Source organism: Ambystoma mexicanum, chromosome 2q (genome assembly GCF_040938575.1).
Source record: "Ambystoma mexicanum isolate Mex_15411 chromosome 2q, UKY_AmexF1_1, whole genome shotgun sequence".
In the NCBI taxonomy this organism is placed as follows: Eukaryota; Metazoa; Chordata; class Amphibia; order Caudata; family Ambystomatidae; genus Ambystoma; species Ambystoma mexicanum.
In genome coordinates this window covers 428,025,154-428,048,004 of record NC_090924.1, presented here as the reverse complement: position 1 = coordinate 428,048,004, position 22,851 = coordinate 428,025,154, and the positions used below count along the sequence as shown (strand labels likewise).

General features: G+C 46.1%; 1 protein-coding gene across 3 annotated transcripts in view; it reads right to left on the bottom strand.

Annotated features, from left to right (window-relative positions):
• Nucleotides 1-2,561: 2,561 nt before the first annotated feature.
• The window catches only part of CXXC1 (CXXC finger protein 1), a 799,643-nt gene continuing 779,353 nt past the window's right edge, over nt 2,562-22,851 (bottom strand). For all 3 annotated transcript variants that reach the window (XM_069647456.1, XM_069647457.1, XM_069647458.1), the window contains one exon: nt 2,562-3,087. The gene's annotated coding sequence lies outside the window, so the exon portion shown is untranslated. The remainder of the gene's footprint in view (nt 3,088-22,851) is intronic.

The following is a 22,851-nucleotide window of genomic DNA, read 5'->3' as shown; positions in this document are numbered from 1 at the left end:
ATGTTCCTCCTTTCACAACATGTTCCAGGGGAACTCAATCTTCTAGCAGACGTACTCAGCAGACGACATACTCGAGAGGCACGGAAACATACCACCAGGCATTGCTACTCCAGCAAATGGAAGCGCTTTGTCATATGGTGTAATGGCAAGGGCATTAATCCTATTGAATGCTCACCTAAAGATATCATCCTTTACCTAACTCACCTTTTACATTCAGGACTGGTTTTCAATTCTCTTAAAGTCCACTTAGCCGCGCTTTCCGCGTACACCACGTCCCAGAGCAAGGTTTCATGGTGGAAAATTCCTGTAATTAAAGCCTTTATGGAAGGGGCAAAGAGACTTCCTTCCCCTATTTTCATCCCAGGTCTTGGATGGGACCTGAATGTTGTTCTTACCAGACTGATGGGTCCTCCCTTTGAACCAATGCACAAAGCGAGCCTTAAAGCACTCCCCTTACAAGACTGCCTTCCTAGTGGTGATTATCTCGATACAGAGATTTCGGTTCAGGACCCATTCGTCACTATTCACCAAGACAAGGTGGCTTTGCGCACACTCCCTTGCTTTGCGCCTAAATTCATCTCAAAGTTCCATGCAAACCAATCCATAGAACTACTCACCTTTTTCCAAAACCCCACTAATGTGGCGGAAAGAAGCCTCCACACACTAGATGTGAGGAGAGCGGTAATTTACTATCTGGAAAAGACAAAGCCAAAGGAAAACAAACAAGTTCTGAATATAAATGGCAGCTGGTAGAGAAGGGGACCCTGTCCCTAAATCGGTTGTATACGAGTCACATTTGCTCGAATGACAATTGACCTTTTCGCAATTGACCGAATTTTGAAGGTCAATTGTTACATATATGCGGGGGTAACCTCCCCAAAAAAAAATAAAAAATATATATATATATATATATATATATATATATATTTTTTTTTTCCGGTCAATTCAGACCCTTGAAATTAGGCCAATTGTTCATTCGAAGAATTGTGTTCGAACAATTTGGGTAATACCTCTAAATCAGCAATTTCCAAGTGGATCATAAACTGCATCACACTTTTGCCAAGAGAGATCTACCATTCACGCCCAGATCACACTCTACTCGGAGCACATGGGCTACCATAGCATTCATTGCAAATGTTTCTCTAGATTCCATTTACAAAGCAGAACCCTGGAGTTCTGTATACACCTTTCCACAACACTACTGCCTGGATACACACACTAGGTCTGATTCTCAGGTGGGACAAGCAGTGCTAAGACATCTCTTTACTACTGTTCCTTCGCACATCCCACTAGCATCTCTGGGTACTGCTCGCTAGTCTATGCACAGCATTTGATTCTAAAAAGATCCACAAGCATCAGAACACCTGCATTACTCACCGCAATTGCATTTCTAATGGTTGTATCTGCTTAGATTCACATGCACCCACCCTTCCTCCACTCGTGGAGTAGAAGCAACATAGACCTTGTACACCTTCTCTCTTTTGTACTCGCTCACATAGACTATAAGGCTCCCTCATGGCAGAAAACACACAACCAGAAGGACCTCGACAAGTGAGGGATTTTGGGTACACTACACGTCACGTTGGGAGAGTGTTACAGTCACGCCCATGTCGACGTCCCCTTTCGATCTTCAAAAGAAAGATGCAATACTCTGCGATTTCCACTAGATCATGGACTATATGCACAATATGTGAATCTAAGCAGATACAACCATCAGAAATGCTATTACGTGGAGTAATGCATGTTATACGCCTACCGTCCTTATCTGGAGAATATTCTGAGGCTGACATTGGTGTGTTAGCTCTATTCCAAGCTGTGATAACAACCAGCGGGTCAGAGGCAAGTTGAACTCTGATGTACAAGGGAGTAAGACTGTTTATATTTTTTTCTTCACCCTACAGATAACAGGTTTAGTTTAGACTGGTTTGGATAAAGACGGTGTTATTCTCTTATTAATGGAACAGAGCAGTGGAATACAATGCAAGACCAGTTTTTTTCTCTCTTCTAGGAGGTCCTGTATAAAATCCACAAGCTTGTTGGGCTCCTCTGTGAGGATACTAAAACGATGGCTGCACTCGTCAGTGAATCTGACTATTGATTAAAAGGTGACAGGGGGTGGGTGGGACTAGAAGAGCATTAAAACACTAATGTGGGCCCTCTCCCACTCTCCCTACTCTACGGCTCGTTATAGTAGAGTTGTTTTATCATCCAATAGTGCTTTGGTGTCAAAGCTGGTGACGACACCTCGAATGGCATTGAAATGTTTCTCTCTGCTGCAAAGACTTGCTACCAACTGATGGCAGAAATAAAACGTTGAACGAGGGGGGTAATAGGTAACTGTACACGTGAAATAGGTATTGGGTGACAGGAATGGCCCAGTCTACGCCCTAAACAAGTGCTATACACCGAGCCAACCACTAGAAGGTGGACTATGCAAAAGCATGTGAATCTAAGCAGATTCACAAGCCCCAAAAATATACATATTTGGTCGATTCAACCAAACTGAATCGACCTAACCTACCATCTTCAAAATTTAAAGTATTTCATCACAGTACACCATGTTAAAATTAGGAAATTGAAAAAACTTTACTTGGGAAAATTGGCAGAAGACAAAACACATAGTAAAGAGCAACATTTTTGTAAAAATGTGTCCTGTCAAGGACAATGGGAATGAGGGTTGAAGAAATTAATGTAAAGCAGTCTCAATATATTTTATGAGTACTAAATCCCCACAAACACCTAGAGACAGGTTAGTAGTCTGGAACTTCATACTGCCATCTGATGCTCAGAACACATATGGCATGCATTTGCGTCTCTCCAAAATGCCACCAGAGTACTAGGTAAGTGACATAGTAAAAAACAAAGAAATCACATTATTTACTTTTTTATCTCAAGCTATTTACAAAAATTAAATATTATACATTTGTTATGCTTTCTCTCCTAAAGGAACATTTAAAAGAAACAGGGACAAAGAGGTATTGGGCAGTCCAAACAAGAATCCTTCCTCCGATTTGTTCATGAAACGGCCAAGTAAAATAGATGTACAGCAGTCAGAGCCGTCTTCGATAAAAATCTGGAGCCTGGTCCCTGTGAAAGTTGAAACAAAAGAGTACATTTTTAGGAAAGACTGTTTCAGGTGGGGTGATAATCCCTTCAAAACATTCAAGATGATGTTAATTTGCGTTCAATTGTTCAAAGTTTCGCAATTGCAATTGATTGTTTCAGGCATTTTTAAATTATTTTCTCCCATTAACTAACTTGGTCAGCTCCATATTTTCTAATGCTACTAGACAAAAGATGACAAGAGCTTCAACCCTCTGGCAGCTCTTAGCACATACATAAATAAATCTGAAAAAAAATGTTTCAGTATGTGTCCGTAGGATTATCAAGTGGTTGACATTAACACAGTAATGTTCAGACCCAAGGATGTGATGTAAAATAACTGTTAGGAGAGTTTTCCTAAAGTCCTAATGGCAATAAGACTTTAGTAAGCTATCCCAGTGGTTTGTACATCTCCAACCCTTAGTTTCAGTCTGTACTAGCTCAGGACCTTGGTAGTGTGGCAGAGCAGTGAAGCTAATCTAAAGAGGAAAATGTGAGCTGTAGGTAAGTACTCCGAATCTTAGCCAGGCACAACAAAAAAGCACTTAAATGTATATTTATATAAAATATATAGTTAAACAATTTTTATTATTTTTTACAACAAACAAAACCGACAGTGCACGTCATAGTGCGTCAAGCATCATACAGTATCAGAACATCCACTGTCTCCCCGTCCTCTCCCCCCCTTAACTCGAGCCTACTCCACTTTGCCCTCCGCCGTTGTTCCTTCTAGGGTTTCTTCCTCCTCTGTATTCTGGGAAGAGTCTTGTTCGCTTAGGCTGTTCTGGGTGGGCCCAGATAATGTGGCCACTAAGTGTCTCCAGGCCATCAGAATTCACGCCCCCCCCCCTTCATTGGCCGCCTCGTTCCATTCCACCGTTTCCGCCTCAGCCCATTTCAGGAGATCACGCCACCAGACCTCTACCCTAGGCCTGTTTGCTATTTATATAAAATATATATATTTATTATATTTACACCAGAATCACTTTAAATACTTCAGACGGTAACAGTAGAACCCTTAGGAATACTGAATAATACACTTCAAAGGGCACTTTCGTGTTTGGTCACTGTTACATTTGTGGCAAGGTTATTGTATGATCGTTAATTGTGCACAGATGCAGTTCTCAACAGGTTATACGGTAATGCATTTACTCTGCAAACACATATAGAAAAGTCGCTTAAATGGAGGAAATAAGTGGTTAGTGCAACATGAGCTCAAGGTTCTAGAGATGTTTCTTCGCCTGGCAAGTCTTAAGTCCAAAAATGAAACCCTAGCTAAAGGCAGTTCAGAGAGGGCTTGAAGTCTTGGCAAACAGTGAATAATGAAGAGTTCCTGCGGATTTCTTCCAGTATCTAAAGTTATTGAAGCAACAAGTTAGCAACTAACAAAGGAGACCTATAAACAGACTCGAAAAGGGCACACAAGAAGAAGCTTGAGTCAGAGGTAAGAGGGGGTTGCACTCCAACGCTCTGGAGCGACTTCTTGGAATCAGGTAAGCAATACCCTTTTTCCCCACAGTATCTTGAGTTTGAAGAAAGTGTTAGTGTTGGCTCCTCCACGATGTGGCAGCTCTGGACCCGACCTCCGGATTCCTTACAATGGACAGTATCTTCCAGGAGCAGCCTCGAGGAGGGACCTGTGGCACGACTTTAAGCATCTTATTCGTTCACTCTGCATTTTTGGCGCCTTTTCAGCAGCACCAACAAAGGACACTGATTGCCCGGTCAATCTTCTTCGCTTACTGCAATCCCACACTCTGGTGAGGGGGTATGGGCGAGTTGGATCTGATCTCTGGAGTGTCCTTACGGTCTCAGCACAGCTTTGGACATATTCCCCCTTTCCACAACGATGCACTCAAAATGGGCAGCAGGTCTCCTGGTATAGGTTCTGCAGCTCTGGAAACTCATAGGACCTTGGGAGATGGCTCGATTCAAAGCGTGTCTTGGACTGGTTGTTTCCACCAGCCAAAGGGAAGGGGTCGTCCTCTTTGGAACTCGTCTGTCGCATAGAAAACAGGGTCAGCAGTGGTGGCTTCACTGTCTTGCAAATGGTCTGCAGGCATCTCTGGTGGTCATCTTCCTCGGTTACTTCTGTTTCATGTGGTCGACATGCTTTACACGCCAGAAGCCTCACCTTTTATACAGTTCCAGCGCACACTCCTCTGCAATCTCTCTCAGCATTTTACAGAATGGGGTGTTTGGATGTCCAAGAGCGGTCCCTGGGTCCGACAACGACCTTCCAGCTACCTGGGTCCGACAATGACCTCCCAGCTCCCTGGGTCTGACGTTGACCTCCCAGCACCGTGGATCCGACATTGACCTACCAGCGCCCTGGATCCGACGACTACATCCACCTTCCTCTTTCCAGCCCCTTGGGTCCGACGTTGACCTCCCAGCACCCTGGGTCCGACAACAACCTGCCAACTCCATGGGTCCGACAACGACTTCCACCTTCCTCTTTTCAGCCCCTTGGGTCAGAAGATGACCTCCCAGCCACTTGGGTCCAACGACAACCTACCAGGACCCAGCGTCCGACGACAACCTGCCAGGACCCAGGGTCCGACGACAAACTCACAGTTCCCTGGGTCCGACGACAAACTCACAGTTCCCAGGGTCCGACGACAAACTCACAGTTCCCTGGGTCCCACATCAAACTCACAGTTCCCTGGGTCCCACATCAAACTCACAGTTCCCTGGGTCCGACGACAACCTCCCAGCCCCTAGGGTCCGACGACAAGCTCCCAGCCCCCTGGGCCCGACGACAACGTCCCAGGACCCTGGGTCCGACGACAATGTCCCAGGACCCAGGGTCCGACGACAATGTCCCAGGACCCAGGGTCCGACGACAAACTCACAGTTCCCTGGGTCCGACGACAACCTCCCAGCCCCTAGGGTCCGACGACAACCTCCCAGCCCCCTGGGCCCGACGACAACCTCCCAGCCCCCTGGGCCCGACGACAACGTCCCAGCCCCCTGGGCCCGACGACAACGTCCCAGCCCCCTGGGCCCGACGACAACGTCCCAGCCCCCTGGGCCCGACGACAACGTCCCAGCCCCCTGGGTCCGACGACAACGTCCCAGCCCCCTGGGTCCGACGACAACGTCCCAGCCCCCTGGGTCCGACGACAACGTCCCAGCCCCCTGGGTGCGACGACAACGTCCCAGCCCCCTGGGTGCGACGACAACGTCCCAGCCCCCTGGGTCCGATGACAACCTCCCCCAGTTCCTTGGATCCGACGACCACATCCCAGACCCCCATGTTTTGATGATGAAGACTACCTCCACATCCCAGACCCCTGGGGGTCAGACGACCTCCACGTCCCAGACCCCTGGGGGTGAGACGGTGGCCTCATTCCAGACCCCTGGGGGTCAGACGGCCTCCTCATTCCAGACCCCTGGGGGTCAGACGATGGTTAGGACTGGTTTCTATACTCTGGCCTGGTGGAATGATGTAAAGGAGGTCAAACTAGTTTAGCGACAGGGACAACTCTGGGAGCTGTAGCCAAACCAGTTCAAGGTAGCATAGTGAGTGGTCAAGGCCAAGTCTCAGGAAGCGTGAGCCTGGTAAGGGGCCCTCAATGAGTACACAGTGAGACGTCAAGGAACATGCTTAGACAAACAGTTATAAGAACATATTAATGACCATGCAACACTATGAAAAATGTCTACTAGCATGTAATATCACACAAAACGAATACATGACACGTATATACAATCATTGAAGTAGGACAAGATACATAAAGCCCTGCAAAGGAAGGTAAGTATTAGTACACTGGATGTTGGAACCAAAAAATTTGGCAGACTCTAGTAGCACAAGCTGTCGATCCCCAACATTTTGAGATGCAATGCGGAATGGCGACGTCTGCAGAGCGCTAGCTCAAACTCTGAGCTCGTCAGCCCCAGATTGGCTCAGAGATGCTTCCGAAGGCTCTTTTTCCCAGGACACCAGGCTGACGTCAGGAATGTATGGTCCCTCCTCTCCAAGGGTCGAAGATCCCTCGCAGGTCTTCTGATATCACCTTCAAGAAAGGGCCAATAGTTGGTTGCCAGGCCCCCTTCCGGCAGGTCCATGGTCTTCCTTGCACGCCTTGCAGCTGGACAGGATACTTGGCTCCTTCAGGATTCTTCCAGGATCTCTCTGGAACAGATGCAGGGGTCCTCCTCTTATCCAAAAGGCAGTTAAGAGTCAAAACTCCCATTAGCCAATCTAAGATCTGGCCCACACACACCCCCCGCAGTGGTCAAATCAGGTCCACTGGTGGCACAGCTCATACATACCACTCAACACACTGAAACCAGACAGTCCCAACCCATTTCCTGGGAGCAAACACACATGTTCCTGCAGTAGCCCACGAAAAGCCTCAGCTTTCCCAAGCACTGCATGGCTATATAAGGATGTGTTTCCTGTCCTCACAGGTCAGGAAGAAGGGTTAGTAACAAGATGGCCAAGGGACAAACGAACAACCTTGTGGCCAGGCCATGTTTGTACACTAGCCACAGTAGTTAGCCAAACGTGGTAAGGTTAGAATAAATATACTAAAAAATAGTAAACTGTAACTGCTGCCACCAGCTTGTCCGTTAGGCACACCTAAGGTAAGCAAAAATCCTCTGAGTGTTAGTCTATGGCAAAACAAAAGTGGACCATATTGTACTGCATTGTAAGATTAATTGTACAGTGATACAAAGTTACCAAAAGGGATAAGTCAAATGTCTAATGGAAACAATGTTGCCCAGTACCAACAGCCTGAAGGACATGTCAATTTCCCCATGACAAATGAGCAAAAGCCAGTGCAGTGAAGCTGAAGGCTTCACTGCACTGTAAGAAGTTCAGCTCTGATTACAAAATAAAAGCAAACAGTTTGGGGGTCCATAAAAATGGAGGGAAAGTTGCTAAAGAGAGAAAACGTTCCAAAGGACGACCTCATCCCAGACCCCCTCGGTCTGATGGCTACCTCATCCCAGACCAAGGGTGGACTAGCCTAGAGGGAACTCTAGAGATTTCCTGGTAGGCCTCTGTAACCTGGGCCTCTTTTGTGTGGTTACTGTGATGCTGGAAATGCATCGGAGGGACAGGGCCTCTGTATCCTTGTACTTTACTGCTTTTTATTGTGTGTTCTGTTGTGTTTTCCGTGCAGGAGTTCATGTGGGACTGCTGGTGGTGCAGCTCTCTCTATTTTGGTTTGGTGAACAGACCCATGGGATACGCTCTTATGGCACTCATGGGTAGGGGTGCAACCCTGCGCCCCTAGTGTATGTTTTTGGGCACGGGCTGGTGGCAGCTCCGTGCTGAAATGCGTCCTCCATTTTGGGATGCCCAGGCCCTGTCATTGGAATTGGTAGATTCCGGATAGAGACAAAATGGCCCCCATGGCCTCTTGCCTTCCATCACCTGTTACCTTGATCTTCCCGAAATCCCGGGAAGCCTTGCCTCTGTCCCTTCACCCTGACTGGCTGTTGGGTGGAAGTTCCATATATGGTAGTGTGGGGAAGTGCCGACCAGACTGGCTGGAGCCTTCTCAACGACCGTATGTTGTGGGTACGCCTGTGGGTGGGACCTGGGTGAATGGAGTGTGTGACCAATACACATTCTATGTTGTGGCTGTCTAGTATCTGGTGGTTGACACACTAGTTGAGACAGCTCTGCCCGAAACCGGTATGAATGCAGCTTGGAGTGTTGAATGGCTCAGTACTTGTTCCAATACACATAACTTGTTGTGAGTGTCTGGAGAGAAGTGAATGGCCTGAATGCCCCATGTGCCTGATTTGCTGCCTGCCTGCATGAATGAATGACCGTAGTCGTGATTGGATGCTTGAGTGTGACCCAGCGAAATGAATGGGAGATCCACAGTATATCTGGGGACCTCTCACTGCTAGGAATCGTGTTCAGAAGCTGAAGTCCACTACAACGAGTAACTGGAGTAACTGAAGCTTGATCTTGAAACCCTGCTCGACGAGAAGAATTGCTGTTGCTCTCCTTCGCAATCTGAAAGCTGCTGGGCTTCAAGAACTGACCCAGAGAGGACCTGGTAAGGCGCCCTCTTCCCGAGCTACAGGGGACCATCGTGCACAGCAGATCTTTGCCTAAGCTCCCTGGTAGACAGACCTTCGGCAGGCTGCCGACCCGATACAGGGATTGCTGTGGAACTCCAAGGAGAAGCGCCCGGACTGTTGTCCTCCACTGTCGACGACTGCTGTTGCTGACTGGAGCCGCTGTGCTCCTGCTGCCTAAGAACTTCATTGATCCAAGGACGCTCTCGTCCACATCGTCGCCACTGTATCCTGCTGGAGAAGGCCTGACCTTCGGCGCGCCGAGCAGCATCCACCGGTGGGTTTCCCGCCACCCAAAGAGACGCCGATGACTCTACGCCCTTGCTGGGCCACAGTTCTTCAACTCTTTGCGGTCCCGAACTATCTACACTGAGGTGCCCTGCACGCCGCTTCCTTGCAGGACGTTTATGCTTCCCCGTCAGCGAGCACCGCTAGGAACAACGCGGCCACTTCACTGTCGTAGCTCGACCTGTTCTCTGTCGGACGTTCGATGACCCGCGACTCCTGCCTGAAAGGGAGGACACTCAAGAAGGGCCATCGATTCCCTGACGCGGAACGCTACAATGCCAAGGTACTTTGGGGTTGCAGAACTATTGGAACGTCTAGTGTGAACAATATATGGACTGGGCTTGTATCTTTCTTCTACAGTTTGCCCAGGTGGGGGGATCTTCACACAGAACTGTGTCTAGTGGTAGGGGCCAGTATTCTGCCAACTGTTATACCATCTTGCTTTCCTTCCTCTCCCTACTGTTGGTTTCCTCTCTATTCTGATCTGTGTGTCGTTCTGACCGTATGCACTTTAATGAGATCTAATAACGTTAGTGGTACCACTTTAGAAATGGTATACATTTACCATTGCTGATTTTCGGAGTACAAAGTGAGTTATCATGATATTGTATATACCTTTGAACATTATATAAAGACTGTGTTGTAACCGGTACAGTGTGTGGACATTCCTTTGTGGGTGCTTGGGGACTACACTGTACTTAAGAACCAGCTTACATCACCTCCTGAGAAGCTAGGCCTTGATTGCTCGACCACTATACCAATAATAGAGAATCTTGGCAGGGGTCCTCTGTGCCTCTCCTCTACCATATAGCGAGCGGAAGTAGAGACCCCCCTCCGGTCTTTACAGTTGCCCATTTCAATTCAAAAGTTTTCATAGGGAAAGGAGTGGGCTTGTTCAAAATGCGCAATATGGGGCCAGTTTGAAAATTATTTCCGGGGCCTATTTTGGTTCGCTGTCCACCCCTGTCCGAGAGGGTCTGAAAACCTATTCCACCCCCTCGTCCTAGCCCCTAGTTCCGATGACCACTGAATCCCAGACCATCTGGCTAATATTTCCGCTCCCTCCTCTCTGGGTCTGACAACCTCTGGCTGCCCTTACCAGTCCCGTGGGTCTCAAGACCCCCTCCCACTCCCCCTCACCCCAAACACCCCACCGCCAACCCCTCCAAGCAACATGGGTTTGACAACCTCCTCTTCCTCCCCTGGAACTGGCAACCACCCTTTACATCTCCTAGCCCCAAGTCGCCTGATTACTTCTTCCACCCAGCACCCTGAGTGCGACAACCTCCTCCTAGCCCCCTGGGTTTGGCAATTATTAGCAAACATTTCTGTTTTGGCAACTTGCCCTCCAGTGTCTAAGGCTCCCCAATCTTTTTGCTTAGTTTTTTTTTAACCTGTTCTGACTCATCTAGGGGGTATGTAAAGCCTTCAGATTCACTTCACCCTTCCCTTTTGCTAATTTGTTATGGGGAAACTGATCAGTCCTTCAGATTATCAGTACTATGTTTCCCTTTTTGTCCGTTACATTTTTACATTGCACACAGCATCTTACAATGCAGTGTAATGATGATACTTTTGTATCACCCCCACCTTTTAAAATTGTTTTTTTTGGTTACTTTTATATGTGCCTAAAGAAAAGCTGGTGGCAGCAATTATATTTTTACATTTTATTAAAATTTCGAGTGTGCGCCTTCACATTTACTGGGTATAGCTAGTGCCCTAAAACGGCCACGCCACAAGATTTTCGCTTGTTCTTTGGTCATATGGTTGTTTGGCTTTCTTCCTGCCTTACCAGGGTAGGAAATCCCATATAAGGTCACGCATTTGCCTGGGAAAGCTGCAGCCTTTGCAGGCAATGATGCCTTTGTGTGTGTGGCGCCCAGGAAGGGGGTGGGACTTTTGGGTACCCTTCCACATTCCTGTAGCCAGAGAATCTACATGTGGGGCATTCAGATGGATTTCTAGAATCTAGCCTGGTGCACAGATTTTAGGCCACACTAGTTATATTGAACAGGGGAACTCGGAGAGATTAGCCAAACCCAATCAAGCTAGGCATGGAGAGTGGTCAAGGATATCCTCAGGAGAGTGTGAGTGGGTGTAAGGGAGTTTTACAAAAATTCCACCTTAGGTTGGACTGTAGGAGACTCTTACTTGGGACACAGGGCTCCAACTCTTAGTATAGGTCTGAACCACAGCTTTGTTTGTAGTAATGGCTGAGCAGCCAGACTTATCTTAGGAGGGAGGAAAGGCTGTGGGCAGTAGAAAGAACAGAGCATACAGATAGGCCAAAGAAACACTAGCACACTAAAAGTTATACAAAAATAATTTTATATGTACACTTGGGTAAAAACACTTCTTTAGAAAGACAAGTAACATGACTTAGGACAAGTAATGCAGTCTTTAAAGTAAGTAAATCACATTTGTATTACTTCTAGAATGGCAGTAAGCAATTAAAATATAAGAAAAACACTTTAGTAATTACTTTTTAAAACATCTGTTTCAGGTAAGAATTAAACAAGACCAACATAAAGCAGGTAAATACTTGTAATAATTTCACAGAAGCCTTAGGCTTTTGCAGTCCATCCCAATCTAGTCATGAGTGTCTCAGAGTCAGATCGGAGGGCCAAACAAGCAAGGCACAAGCTGCAGAAAGTCCAAAGTTCCAGAAGAAGTCTTCAGTAGCAAGTAACAATCTGTTGTAAAAAGGGTTAAGGGACTTCGGAGAAGGCTCCCTGTAGGCACACAGGCGTTATTCCTTGGTGAAAGGGCATGGCAAACTCCCAAACACACAAATTAGCACTCCAGCAACCCAGGAACAGCAAATCAACTCAAGTTAAGTTCTACCAAGAGAATCACAATAACTGAGAAGAGGATGCAACATGATGCAGCAGTGATGCAGCAACAGCAGACCTGATCACAGGATTCTTGGTCAAGCAGACGAAAGAAGGGACACTGGAATGGATCTCACAGCAGCAGTCGGGTGAAGAGGCTCCAGGCAAAGGATTATTTGTGGTTCTGTGATTTTAGCACCCTTTTCAATGCCCACTGAACGGTTACCGCCCAGTCAATTAGTCTCGCTTTCTCTGTCCAGTACTCTGAGGAGGGGACTTCAACGAGTGGAATCTTGCCTCTGGAGGTCCAGAAGGAGGCCAAAGTTTCCAGAGGATTCAATCTTGGGAAGGCGATTCACTGCACAACGGCCACAGGTCCCCGGGTACTGGCGGTTTGCAGGCGGTGAAGATCACAGCTTGTCGTAGGATTGCATGAAATGCAGGTCGTCTTGAAACTGATTGGACTCACTAGTCTAAGGGAGAGAGAGGAGTCCTTTTTGGGGCTCTCCTGTTGCTTTGAAGAAGGGGTCGGATAGCAGCTATTACTAAGAAGGCACCTCCGGTCATCTGGAAGTGGCTGTGTGCGTCTCTCCTTATCGTTTCTTCAGTTCCAGTGGTCAACTTGCCACAGGTTTAGGATCCATGCCTCTTATGCAGGAACCCAGCTGATCAGCACCCATGCACCATTCAAACTGTGGTGGTGGCTGTTCTTTTTAAGACAGCCAGCCTCCCAGTTTGAACTGGTTCCAGGCAGGCACAGCACAGCAGAAGATAAACAGCAGGGTTTCCGAGTCCTCTCCCATTTCCTGTCCTCAAAAACACACTGGTGCCTGTTAGGGGAGTTTTCTTAAAGTCCCACTTGGAGGCAAGACTTTAGTAAGCTATCCCAGTGGTTTATAGATCCCCAACTCTTAGTATCAGTCTGTACTACTCAGGAACCTTGGTAGAGTGGCAGAGAGTCAGGCTTATCATAAGAGGAAGATGTGAGCTGTAGGCAAGTACAAACAACCTTTTTTGGTGGGTACTCGAGAAAATCAAGGGGAGCCCCGACATTCAACACAGTCTTCTTAGGAAGGAGTCCAGGTGGATACATCGATTAAACACTTAGCACCATGGGCTCAATGAAATTTTTCAGCCAGTAATATAACCATTGTGACATATGTCTGCTCCCACGTCTCTGCCCACTACCACTAATTAGCCTTTCCCCACGCGCATTAGCTCTCATCAACAAGCTGCGAGAAACAAAGCTTCTGTTGCTCTCTGTCTTTGTTATATATTAAACCTACGCACGGAGTTATGTATTCTTCCTCTTACCTCCAGGCTCAGTGCACGACTTTATATGAGGCTGACAGCCACACTTTCTTTACACCGAGGCACACTGTAAACTGGTACTTTCTCCCAGCATGCTCGAGTGACTCTTTCTCGGGTCGCCATGACAGCGATCAATTACGCGGCCTTTGCGTATGCGTGATCATTCCGGCCCCTGCTTCCCCAAGCAGGCAGCCACAGTCTACACACACCCTCGAACCAGACGAGACGGTCGAGACAAGCCTCCAGCCTCTCCCCCTTGCAGCGGACGTCTGCTGAGTCGTACAACAGGTCAAAAAAAGCATTGCAGCGGGTAAGCGTAAAAAGGGTCCTTCCCCTTTTTTTGTCCTTTTCAACAGGCACGTCTTTTCCCCGCATGCAGCCTTTAACCCCTCATGCCACCGGCTCGCTCTTTACTCAATACTCCTTTCGAAGCCCATGCATCCGGCACTTCGACGTATGTAATTGAGTCTAAAACACTCAGACCGGCCGTTGAACTGTGTTTTTTTGCAAATTTCACGTGCACTTGGCATCATCAATGCACTTTGGCTTCCAAACACACAACGCGTATCTTTGGAGTACTCCTGTCACTATCCTGGTCTTGGACATAAGCACCATCAGTCACCACGTTAAGTCACATATATATTTTGTGCACAGGATTTAATCCACCATCTCAATATCCTCGGAACAAACGAGTTCTGGTGCTTAGTTGTGCTTTCCTCACACAGGCAACAGCCACCAGCCTACAGTGAACAACCACGTTCCACAAAACACTGACAGAGGTGACAATTTACCCAAGCGGTGTAAAATCTCTCTACTATCAGGTAATTAATATAGATAGAGCATAATTCCTCACTATCTATACCTTTGCTATATGTGGTTATTTAGCAATTATCTATTAGCACACCACAACCTGGGGGCCAGACCTCTGATTTATAGTCTCTGTTCCTCTCTTTTCTATTATCTTCATACCTTATGCAGGATATCTCCAAGACGTGATTGTGACTTTACTTGAGAGTTCTCAGTATTCACATAGACGCATGGTCTTGTCGCCTGATTTTCTTCCCCGTGTGTCCCACACCCGAACCTCTGGGATCCCAAACACCGGCAGGTAAGCCGGCCACCGGTGCCGAGAGTTTCTAAATATTTTTATTTGTACAGTGCCCTAAGCACTAGGGGCCACCGCCTCTTCACATCCACCCTTCTGACTCGATATCTATATACTTTCCACAGGGTCACCAACTAGGAGCCCTGATGAAGGCGGACCTATCGTTATAGAATAACCGCCGAAACGTGACGAAGACAGGGATTCAAATCATACATACATACCCCTGATCGTTTGGAACTTGCATTTCGGTTCCAACCATCAAATTTCACGTTGGCAAGGATAAAAAAGATATCTTGTACCAAAGACCCTGCAGCATTAATTGCTTGAAACTAACAATTGCAAAAAGGGACTATTACTGAACAATACCTAGAAATTGGGCTATGATACTTGTTTATCTATTGAACCAGTATCACATATATGTCCTACTTGCACTCTTCTTTATGATTTAGTCATTATAATGTAAAGAAATGAATATAAATCCAATGTTCTATGTTTTTTTGGTTTTTGTATATAATTGTGTCAAAACACTTATGCACATTGTAATCTCTTTCTACAAAAAACGTTGCCTCCTAAATGTATCATGTGGATGTATTTGTATTTTGTTCTATTTTAGGTTGAGATTATATTTTTGTTGACTTCCGATTATGTGTTCAGGTTTTCTTTAAATGTATGTTTTTGATACCTTCGGAAGTAGAAAGTGACTGTCCTGTACTCTTTCTTAATTATATTAGTCACCTCTTATTTTATTTCTCAAACACTGGAAGCATCACCGTAATGTTTGTCCTTTGAAACACATAGTTACTTTACTATTTGGGTGGTTATATAAGAACAGCGGCAGATCCCACTTTAGGATTTCTATAATTCGGAAACCTCTCAAAGATATTAATTTATTATTTGAAACAAGTGGAAAAAAAAGAAATAATATGAAAATAATTACTAGCAAGGGTACATTCTTCTGTTTAGTAGGTAAGTACCTGAACCTAGTTAGTAATGCACATTGAAGAAACACTTACACATACATTTATATTAAAATATAGAGTATATTTACACAAGATTAACATCAATACTTAGCAGCACAATAAAGTAAAACACATAGGCATACTTTTCGATACTTTCAAATGGCCACCACTTATTAGGCATTTGCTGAACAGTTACAATTGTTACAGAGCTTGACAGGTCTACCGTATTATCGGTAATAATGCACACCCACAATGTAATACGGTAATTGAAGTTAGAAAATCCATAAAAGATTGTGATTTTTAGGAAGGAAAACAGTTGGGTAGCGCAATGCTAGCAGAGCTTAGTGTTCTAGAGGCAGTTTCTTCGCACAGCAAGGCTTTGAAAGTCCAAAACCTAGCTAAAAGGCAGTTCAGCAAGGTTTAAAGTCTTGAACAGTAGCAGAATTCAAAACGTGAATGTGGATACTTTCTAGTCTCTAGGATAAAAGATGCAAGAAGATAAAATCAATGTTGGAGACCCTGTTTAAAGAAATCGCTAAAGGGACACAAGCGGCAGCTTGGGTCGGTGGACACTTCTACGTGCACTCTAACGCTCTTGAGTGACTTTCTGGAATAAGGGAAGCAATACCTTTTTCCCCACAGTACCTTTGGTTAGAAGAAAACGTTAATGATGGACGCTCCTTGATGTTGCAGTTCTGCACGCAACCTCTCTATTCCTTGGTCTGATGACGAAAGACAGGACAATGTACGGGATCTCTCAGTAGCAGTCTCGAGGGAGGACCTCTGGCACAGGTTTCACCAACTTCTTTTGTCCCTCTGTGGTTTTGGCGCCTTTCTGCAGCACCAACAAAAGGCGCGATTCACCCGGTCAATCGTCTCCGGCTCCTGAAGTCCTGCAGTCTGTCGAGGGGACTTGGACGAGTTGTATTGTGTCTCTGGAGTGTTTTTGGGGGATCAGCAAAGACGTGGACGAATTCGGCCTTTCCACGATGATGCACTTAAAATGGGTCATCAATCTCCTGGTATTGGTGTTCCGCAGCTCTGGAAAGTCACAGGACCTCGGGAGATGGCTCAAATTAAAGTCTGTCTTGGGACTGGCTGCTCCCACCAGTCAAAGGGAAGGAGTCCTCTTTGGAGTGCCTCTGTTGCATAGAAAATGTGGTCCAGACAGCAGTGGTCTCTCTGCAGCGTTACAAAGGGTCTTGCAGGCGTCTCTGGTTGTCGTCTTCTTCGGTTACTTCAGTTTCCAGTGGTCGACTTGCTTTTCAATCCAGAAGCCACACCTTATATACAGTTCCAGCACACACTCCTCTGCAATCTCTCTCAGCAATTTATAGAAAGAGGCGTATGGCTGTCCAATTAGGACAGCCAGACTCCCAGTGGGAGCTGGTTCTATTCAGGCACTCTGGAAGACAAAGGACGGGGGGGGGATGGACAACTCTTCCCCCACTTTCTGCCTGCCCAGACACTCGGGAGCCTAGGCGGGAACACCAAGTGTTCCCATTAAAGGCAAAACACACACACACTCAGACCTCCCCCTGCCAGAATGGTGGAAAGGCTAATAAAGAACAACAACGCTACAAATGGCAAAAAAGAAGGAAGCCCCCAAGTTAGTACTTGGAGGCCCCTATTGTGCACTACCGGGGCAATGGACACAATAGTTGGCAGAACACGTCCACTGTCACCAGCCATAACTAGAAGGTTGTATATGTGTGACTAAAAAGTCACAGGAGCAGAGAGAAGGGGGGATACTACATATTCCCTTGGCACTCCACATAAGGCAGTGAGTGCCAAACTCTCCTCAGAATATAAAGTTTTAGGAGAGATACTAAGCATCTCTCTATCCTTAGAACCGTAGTTACTCCAGGAAAAGAAAATAATCTCAAAGGGTAGCCAGCAACACTGCCCATAAGGGGCTGCGTGCTGCAATAGTAAAATACAGATGCTTTAAAGAGGTATGGAAGAAAGTAGACTCCATAGGACAGTTAAAACGCAAAACAGAGTTCCAAAAGACAAAGCCCATAACAATGAATGAGTGGAAAAAGGCTCCATTCATTCAGGATTAAAGAAAAAGGTCCATCAAAAAGCGCTGGGGGTCTCACTAGGATAGGGGATGAAGCATACAAATGATAAATCTCCCTAACACTCGTCCCCTCCCCCAGATGAGGGAGAGGATGATCTACCTGTACCTGACCTATGCTCAATAATGAAATCAAAGCTTTGTAGGCTTATGGACCACCTGAGCAATTTTGGGTTTTCTCCTTTCATCTGCATCAGCCACTTTAAGGGGTGGTGGTCTGTTTGAATCCTCAAAGTAGTTCCATAGAGGTATGGCCTGAACTACTCCATGGCCCATGTAATAGAAAAACATTCATGCTCAATTGTGGCACACCTGGTTTCCCTCTCTTTTAGTTTCCTACTAATAAAGCAGATGGGGTGCTCCCTGCCTTTGCTATCAAATTGACTCAAGACTACTCCTATCATTGTGTTGGAAACATCACTCTCGACTAAGAAGGCTCGGGTATAATCTGAAGCTCTCAGCACTGGAGCTTTACAGAGGGCATCTGTCAGCCCTGTGAAGGCTTTTTCACAGTCCTCATTCCACTTGACCTTTTCAGGGTACTTGGGAGAGGATATAGTATTTAGAAGAGAAGCTATGGTCCCATAGTTCTCAATGAAGTTCCTGTAGTAACCACCAAGTCATAAGAAGGCTTTACTTGAGTTTGAGTAGTTGGAGTGGCCCTGTCTTGTACAGCCTGTACTTTGCTGGGTAGGGGCTTCATCACCCCTCCACCTACCTCATGACCAGGGTAGACCACTTTTCTCTGACTAACTTGGCATTCACTTGTTTTGATGGCCAGACTGGCCTGTCAAAGGGTCTGCAACACGTCCCAGGTGGTTGAGGTGTTCTTCCCAAGTAGGGCTGAACACTGCAATATCATCCAAGTATGCCATGCAGAGGTTCTCTAACCCATTCAGAACATGGTTAACCATTCTCTGGAATATTGCAGGTGCATTCTTTAAGCCAAAGGGCATGACCTTAAATTGGTACAAGCCTTCCGGAGTGGAGAATTATGTATTTTCTTTAGCATGGTTAGTCATGGCAATCTGCCAATAACCACTTGTCAGAGGTACTGAGGAATGTTGCTGAGCCCAGCTTATCCGCCAGTTCATCTGTCCTTGGCAAGGGATGGGCATCCTTCTTGGTAACTGCATTTCATGCCCTAAAGTCCACACAGTATCTTGGTTCCTTAGTTCCTGCCTTTGGTACTAACACTAGTGGGCTAGCCCATGGACTTGTGGAATGTTTAATCACTCCAAGGTCAAGCATTTTGTTGACACGCCCCCCCCCCCCCCTTTATGCGATTCCTCACATTATCTGACATCCAGTAGCCCTTGATTTTAACAGGTACACTATCACCAGTGTCAATGTCATGTTGGCCCCAAGGGGTCGAGCCTGGTGTAAGTGAGAACTTTGATATCCTACTTGCAGTTCGGAAAATTTTTCCCCCAGCAGAGGGTGCTGTGCGTCTTCGACCTTGTGTTTTTCGAGGGCACCCATCCTCCTCGAGTGTGACATTGTATGCTTGTATACAAAGCACACACTGCACCCGTTGCCCAAGTTCATGTTTTGCCTCTCGCCAGCACAGCAGTCTCGAAGATGAGGGGTATTTGAGCAGTAATGGAGAGGAAAGTGTAAATCACGAAAACTCTTTCTTGGCAGAGGGGAACGATGGGAGGGGCGATGAGGAATACCTGTTGAGGAACATCCAATCGAAAGAACTGTCATGATGCCTACCCCCGGGCATCCGGATCGAGTCCATCAGACCCGGGAGCAGGCATCCAGATACTTGTTAAAACCCAAGCAGCCCCGGCTCCCACGTACTCATCTTTGATAGTCTCCCATAGCAGTGCTTTGTAGGTGGTGGCCAAGAAGACTTTAATTGTGATTTATGCTGTGTAACACAGCTTTACAAAAGGTGGATTTCCGTCTCGAAAGGGAATTTAAACCGTAGTGCTTTGCAAATGTGTGCACGGAAGAGCAAGTGGCAGCACTGCAGATGACCTGCAGTGGAACCCCTCTCTGGAGGGCTGAAGAAGTGGCACCACCCATAATTGAGTGAGCACTTAGGGCCTCAGGAATCTCTTTCCCAGCTATGTTGTAGCATTCGGAAATATATAGTATGATCAACTGAGACAGCGTTTGTTTTTTTAACTGCTTGTCCCATTCTGTGGCCCGAAAGTTGGTTGTCCAGTCTGATCTCAGTGACCCTGTTTATATAGAAAGCTAGGGCTCTCCCAGGGTCAAGTCTGTGTAACCTCTCCTCCTCTTTAGATGGATGAGAAGCAGGGTAGAAAGCCATTAAGACTAATTTTCTGTCTTAAATGAAATTCTGAAACAATTTTAGGCAGCAAAGGAGAACAAACCCTCAAAACTACCTTGTCCTTATGGACGACTAATCTCATTCTGGATTCCTGGGAAATCAATTCCTCTGGAACACCAGGGGTAACATACTGCAGTCCAAAACCATAACTCTAATTTTCCTCCTCCACATCTTCCTCATAGAGTCTCTTCTTTCCATAGGCTTGTATACCTTTGAGTTTTCCAAAAAGGATGTTGATGGCTTCGACTCTAAAGTCGATTGAACTGGAGGAGATGTTTCTCTTCAAGGCATCGAGGCCATGAGAGAGACACAATGTGCCTTCGAGGTTTTGGAATCCTTTGAATCACTCAAAGCTTTTGAGTTTTTCGTGGCCTTCAATGACTCTTAGTCGCGCGGTCAACGGTCTTTCCTGACTCCCTGCTGGCCGATAACACGATGGGTCATGAGTATGTTTCGACTTCACAGAAGGGGCTGATACCGCTGCCTTCTCAAAAAATGTTTACATTTGCAGACAGAATTCTTCCAATTCTGCCGCACTAGCCCCCTTTTTTGGAAAGCGTACCAGTTTCCTATTGGGCGAAGAATCCAACGTGGATGACCTGGAGCCATGACGCCTCTTTTTAGATCTCTTCGAAGATGAGCAGGAATGGCGAGATCTTGAACATTTAGCGGGTTTACCATGCTTCTTGGCCTGGGGCAGAGACCTCTCTCTCAAACTTAAATATTCAGCCAATCTTTCCGTGGGGGTCACCGAATATGATTTCGGGGAGTGTTTGCCCAAAGCAAGTTTTCCTTTCCTCTCCTTTATCGCTTTTCCGGGCATAGACTGGTACGAGCCACAATCTTCGACGATGTGACCCACCCCCAGGCACCACAAACATACTTGATACCGATCGTTTAAGGATATTTTAGCCGAACATTCGGCACATCTCTTGGAGCTTTGTTTTCGGGGTATGAGTCGACATTCCTTTCGAAATAAGCAGTTTCTTTGAATACGCCGAGGCAAAGAACCGTTTCGAGCTGTGTGCAGAAAAATTGACCCACTGTGCGTGCCTTTTACACCAGCGTACGTCGTCACACTTGAGGACTGATGCCCTCGAAGGACACAAGGTAGATGACACACAGCGCCCTCTGTTGGGGAAAAAAGTTTTGAAGCTGAAAGCAGGATATCGAATTATATGAAAGAGGAGGAATACGTGGGAGTACACAATCCATTCGAACAGAGGGGTAAATTGAGTTAACACATCTTTGCACTCCTCCTTTTGTTGCAGTGTCAGATTAGAAGAGAGTGTGACCCCTTCTACTCATCCATATGAAGGGTGTCCCCTTTGAAGATCTGGGAGAGGTTAACTCTCCTCCTCTTCTTCTTCATCAGAGGCTAAGAGCAAAGCTCCTATCTCTGGTCTGGAAACATAAGCCTTCAGACGATTGGTATGAAAGACCCTTGGGGTTGCCCAAGTCTACCAAATAGTTGACCTCTCCAAATTTTCCCACAACTTTGAAAGGTCCAGTCCACTTGTCCTATAAAAGGTCTGTCTTAATGGGACCAGGATAAGAACTTGTTGGTATGGAGTAAACTCCGCCATGTTAGCCTTCTGGTCATGCCAATGCTTGACCAGAGCTTGACCAGCTTTCAAATTCTCAGAAGCCTCTGTCATCATCTGTTCCATCCTCTGGCTGAGGCCTAGCACATAGTCAGTAATCCTGACTGGCTTGAGGGAAGGAGAACTCTCCAGAACTTGCTTAATCGGGGCCAAAGGGCCTCTGACAGGATGACCATAAAGTAACTCGGGACTAAAGCCCATTCCAGCTTGAGGAACGTCTCTAAAGAAAAAGAAGGCATGGCAGAAGGTTGTTGGGTAAGTTTTTCTAAATTCCAGCGGGGGTTAGACTCATAAGACATATGTCTTGGTATTAGGGAACCAACTCTTAATATAGGGCTGTACTATACAAGTCGGTAGAGTGGCTGAGCATCCAGGCTTATCCTAGGAGGGAGTTATGTGATCTGTAGAGCAGTTCAAATATATCAGTACATAAATACACCCAAGAAACCACTTACTTGCTTAAAGTTATATTAAAATATATTTATTTATATATACACAAGGCACATAAGCACATCTAAAATGCAGAAACTTACAATAACATTGAATTAGAAATGGAATACGGTTATAAAAGGAACAATAATGCAGGTGAGTAACTTTTCATATCCAGCACAGAGTGACGTCAGTTAGGGTCAGTAAAAGCACTCATATGTATCACCTTTGCAAAATTGAGTTTAGAGGGAAATAAAGGTTAGGCAGAGCACATGTGGCAACTGTTAAATAATGTACACTTACCCAGAGGGATGTAGGCAGTCTGCTTCCTAACTAAAAAAAGTGTTCACAATTAAAGTTTATGGAGAAAAGGCATTGCCAAAGCCAGTCGGATCAAGACAGTGGGGCTTAGGGAAACCAGCAAAGCCAAAGTTAAATGGACAGCACCATTTCTGATGAAAATCTTCAGAGGAAAGTTAAGTAACCAGTCAGTTGTACTTGTAGAAAACATAGGCGCACCAGAGGAGCCTGTGTTAGGGAGCATTCTCCGAAATATGCTAATTCCTCTCTACCTAGAGACCCCCAGCACTTTTGCTGGACTTCACAGTGCAGTGGCACAGGGAAGTCTCTTAGATTTCCCAAAGGTTTAAACACCTTCTCTTGGATTAACTACTGTTTCAAAGTGCAGTAAAGTGAAATTGACTTTACTTACATTTGTAACTTTCTAGACCCAGCACACACTATCTTGCTGGAGGGGTTACTTAGTATACCCTTTGTCTAGTTTCTCAT